The sequence below is a fragment of the Penaeus japonicus genome, unplaced genomic scaffold (assembly GCF_977035675.1).
Source record: "Penaeus japonicus unplaced genomic scaffold, GWHDUDI00000001_assembly GWHDUDI00000016, whole genome shotgun sequence".
Lineage (NCBI taxonomy): Eukaryota > Metazoa > Arthropoda > Malacostraca > Decapoda > Penaeidae > Penaeus > Penaeus japonicus.
Window position 1 is genome coordinate 19,210,863 of NW_028234418.1, and position 5,000 is coordinate 19,215,862.

General features: G+C 40.7%; 1 protein-coding gene across 19 annotated transcripts in view; it reads right to left on the bottom strand.

Annotated features, from left to right (window-relative positions):
• The window catches only part of Ndae1 (Na[+]-driven anion exchanger 1), a 264,254-nt gene that overhangs the window by 68,832 nt on the left and 190,422 nt on the right, over nucleotides 1-5,000 (bottom strand). For 2 of the 19 annotated variants that reach the window (XM_086545250.1, XM_086545246.1), the window contains exon 2: nucleotides 2,729-2,780. The exons of the other annotated variants lie outside the window; for them this stretch is intronic. The gene's annotated coding sequence lies outside the window, so the exon portion shown is untranslated. The remainder of the gene's footprint in view (nucleotides 1-2,728; nucleotides 2,781-5,000) is intronic. 19 annotated transcript variants of the gene reach the window in all.

Consider the following 5,000-nt stretch of genomic DNA (forward strand, 5'->3'; position numbering starts at 1 on the left):
AATATTGTCCACATTAGCATTTCATCGTATCATTGTTTCATCTAATTCGCACACAAGTACAAAAATCTTTACGCCCACAATCAGTCTAATACATTTAATGGAACACTTACTTTCTACACAAATGATTTAGTTTTCCCTAACAGTTCATGAAATCCATTTATCTTCTATATGTAACTATGTTATTCACCCAGGTCAGTATCACTCTTGTATTTCATAAGCTTAACCGACGTGAATAATCCGTCCAATTAGTAAATCGACAAAGGCAGTCACTATGAAATCTGGCGGAAATAATGCCCTTTGAATATTAATTTTCGCGAGACATCATGAAAACAAACACGCACACATCCAGAAAGAAACCCTTTTCCTTAAAGAATCCGTCTAATTACCATGGCTTGCAAACAAAAGGAAAGGAGGCGCTGAAATCTTTGGCTACATTGCCGTATGCAATTTTGGAGATATTTGGAGAGAACGATAGATAGATAGATAGATAGAGAGAGAGAGAGAGAGAAAGGCAAAGGGTTGAGCCACCTCTAAAAAGGGCGACCGGGAAAGAGAGGCGTGAGGAAGGAGCCGATTTAGGGTGAGGCTGAGGGTCGTCATTATCTCTTGCGTCGGCCATAAAAAGACACCTGTGGCATACGATGGAGATCTCCTTCGCGTCCCTTTCCTTCTTGCTAAGTCGTCCAAGTTAACCTTTTCTCCTTTCCCTCGCTTTCCATTTTTTCACTTGTATTTTTCATTGTCATCAGCAATGTTTGCGTTTTTTTTAAGTGTCTTCTATCAATCTTGCAACCTTGTTAGAAATAGACACAAATTTGTCTTTTAAAATCTTTCCTAACTGGGACTATATTTAATTTGATTGGTTATCATTCTCATTATAATTATCATCGTTATTACCGCATTGTTGCTTATAGCACACTATATTGCTGCATTGTTAGCTATTGATAAACCTGTTAAATAGAAAGACAGTAAAGTAAAGATACATTATAACTTGGAGCTGAGAATCATAATCTTGAACTTTTAGTTGTTCTTTCTATGTGACTATACTTATTTCTTCTCTCTCTCTCTCTCTCTCTCTCTCTCTCTCTCTCTCTCTCTCTCTCTCTCTCTCTCTTTTAACCTAGACATGATACGACGTACGTGATGCTAATACATTTTTTATTTTAATTCTCGGTTGTTTGAACCGCGTCATGTTGACTTGCTGACTGGCAGTGAGTGTCCTCACGCCTAGTCGACAAAACAACTGAAATCCTTTGTCAAACTTCCAGTGGAGAAGGAGAGCTGGTGGTGATGGTGGTGGTAAGAAGGGTGATACAACGATGAGAAGGAGGGGTGGAACAGGGGAAAGAGGAGCTGAGTATAAAGGAAAAGGCAGAAAATTACGAACAAGAAAAATGTGAAGGGAAGCGAGAAGTCCTGATAGTTTTCGATCTGGTTCGAAACATTATTCCGAGAAGCAGATCAGGTCTAGGACTTGCTGCTACACGTACTAAGCTTTTTCTTCTTTCTTATTTTGTTTTCTTCCGTGAAGGCGCAAGCATTTTCCCCTGCCTGATGCAACAGTTACAAAATATATTCTTCCCATAGTTTTGGACAACACCAGAGTGGGCGTGCACGCGCGCGCGCTCACACAGACGCGCACACGCACACGCGCGCGCGCGCGCACACACACACACACACACACACACACACACACACACACACACACACACACACACACACACACAGGGAAACAAACAGCTCACATAGGTGGATACAGACACCAGTGTGCAAGGCGAGCACACATACAGACAGAGAGCGACGGCGAGAAGAGCGAAACAGCGAGACCTGGGGAGCCCATAAAGACTGCGTGTCACCGGTTCGAACTGGAAAAGGGTTTGGACAAATGGTTGTCTGATGCCGAAAGGAAATTAAATCACCTAAATAACACACGCACTCAATCACCTGCCAAGTACTGCGTGTAACTGAAGTGTTGGCCTGAGTTGGGTCACGTCCACAACATGTCTGTCCTTAGTGTCTTTTGTGTGTCTTCCTGTCTCTGCGAAAAGGGCGCCGTTAAATGTCCCTTGAGAAATCGAAGTGCGAATGACACCTCTTACTCTGCTACTCTTGTTCTATAGCATCTAAACAATTAGTTGATCATGATTACCCATATTCATGAGGGGTGGGGGGGGGGGCGTCTATGAACAATGAATTCATACATTACGTAATCCATAACGGGTAACACAGTGGCCGCCCACCCTGTTGCTCCCTGACGGATTTGCTCGATCAACAACTCCACTTGAGGCCGGTAGATGATGACCTTGCCTATGGAGGGTAGGCATGTGTCCACGCACGTACGTACATACATACATATATACATACATACCATTATGACATATCTATATACAGACACACTAATCGCAACATTGTCTAAATTCCAACAGTGTTTTATTTCTCTTATTCAATCGCTATCTGTAAAACTCATATAAAAGCAACCCCTCGATGGCTTTCGATACGCAGAAACCATCATTCGAGTCAGATGAATGAATCAATGAATAAACATGCCGGCCGAGAGCAATCGGTTCCCAGTTAGCCTTTTTAATAAACCTGGATTCACTCCGGTCTCATTTACAAGCACCTTCGGGTAGACCCAAACACTAAATCTCAACACATACAGTCACTGCCACACAAACGTAAAACAAGTACCAACCAACATCATGATAAAGAATAATAAAAAGCAACTCACAGGAGCAGGCCGGCAATCAAGCAAGCACAAAACAGGACGGCGGCACTCGTACCTGAGAGGGAGAGAAAGAGAACAGCTGATTAACTTGTGTTCTGCGGCCACGTGACTCGTACATGGTCAATTAATCTCTTGCAGGGCACCGTGCCGTGGAAGAGGCGATTTCATGATTATTTTTTTTAAATGCTATAAAATCTACTACTCTATTTTACATAAGTTTCAAGAATAGGTTTATCCTCGAAGAAGAAAAAAAAATTAAATTATTATTCATAATAACGATATCTTACATACCCTGTTCGTATAATCAAATTCAAATTGAGAATACTAAAAGAAACATTCCTTCTTAATTAGTAGATACAAATACCAGCGAACTTTCAGTCGTGTCACATAATACACAATTATTGACCTTATGCCTTCTTTTTTTATGATTTTTTTTCTTGAGAAGTAAAAGTAGAGCAATGAAAAGGCCTAATGTTTGGCCTTACCCGCCCTCTGGAATCAACTTTTTTTCACATACCTCTGAGGTAAGCGAGTATTCGATGGGAACCAAGAACGCATCATCTTAACTATCAACATATATATGCAATCCACACATACTTATATATACATACATATATACATACATACATATATATATATATATATATATATATATATATATATATATATATATATATATATACATATACCTATATATACATTTGTGTGTGTGTGTGTGTGTGTGTTTGTGTGTGCGTGTGTGTTTACTAATCACCATAAATGTGAGTTAGTAAAGTTCACCTTCAAAGACGGAAGAAGTGAAAGTCTCCGTCAGAGGTATTGAGACAGTTTGAACTCCTTGAAATGGAGTCAAGGAACTTTGGAAAACAATGCGAGTCAAAGTCATTCACGTTCGCCGTAGAGGTTGGTCACTATCTTTGTTGGTTCCAGATCGCTGGTTCCCTTCCCTAATCAAATCATTCCCAACGTATACGGAGATAAACGCCACAAAAGTGCAATTAATCCGAGATGAAAAAAATAGTGAAATTGCGGAACCTAGACATTGCTTAAAAGAAGTAAACAACAACACTCTACTCCAGTTCTGTTTAATTTTTTACTGGTCTGAGCATGTAAGTTTACACCTCGAAGTGAAAAAACAAAAACTTGTTTATCGACTTTTTCTGACACCGAGATCGTAGACCGATTAAAAAACAGAAAAGATAAGAAAAGTCATGCAACTAATAATAACCACAAAATACAAGAACAAGATTATATATATTTGAAAACGTAACCACAACGCTTAAAAATAAACATGCATTCCAGTGTTTGCCTGGAGGAGGAAGAGCAGAATTTATAAAGGACTCTTGGCCCCGTTTCGGGCACACGATGGCACTGTGCATTAGGTGAGATGATAATAGCGGTCGTGGTGTCATGGGTAAGGGAGAGAGAGAGGGTGGTGAGGGGTATGACTATATCTGCCCGTAGAAGAGGGCCGTTTAATGCTACCAGCGATTACTGCCGTTATGTATCACTTCCTGCAGCCAGCGTCGTTGCCTTACATTACATGTTAGCCGTCTACCACATCGCCATTATGAACACCACATCACAAACATCAGCAGTTATCCGTATCACCACCAACACTACCATCATCACCTGCTGCCATCCCAATAACACCGCCACCACTACCGTCATCACCCGCTTTCGTCACAATAACCCCCGGCACCGCTATCGCTATCATCAGCTGGGAGACCTGGAATCGCCAGCTCTTCCCACTCCCGTTAGAAGGGTATTGTAGGTCACTGGGATCTTTCGTTCTCCCTCTCGCTGGGATTGGAAGAGGGAAAGGGGGAAGAGATGGGGGGGGGGTGTATATTATGCAATGCGCATACACAGCTAATAGCGGGGTGCAGGGGATGGGGACTGCCCCTTCTTCCATGCCCGATCCTTTCGCAAATGGATTTGGAAAGGATTACACACGTGTTAAACATATATACATATATATATATATATATATGTGTGTGTGTGTGTGTGTGTGTGTGTGTGTGTGTGTGTGTGTGTGTGTGTGTGTGTGTGTGTGTGTGTGTGTGTGTGTGTGTGTGTGTGTGTGTGCATGTGTGTGTGTGTGTGTGTACATACATATACATATATGCATAAATATATACATACACATACATACACATACATATATATACATACATATATATACATATATATAAATATAAATATATATATATATATATATATATATATATATATATATATATATGCACACACACCACACACACTCATATATATA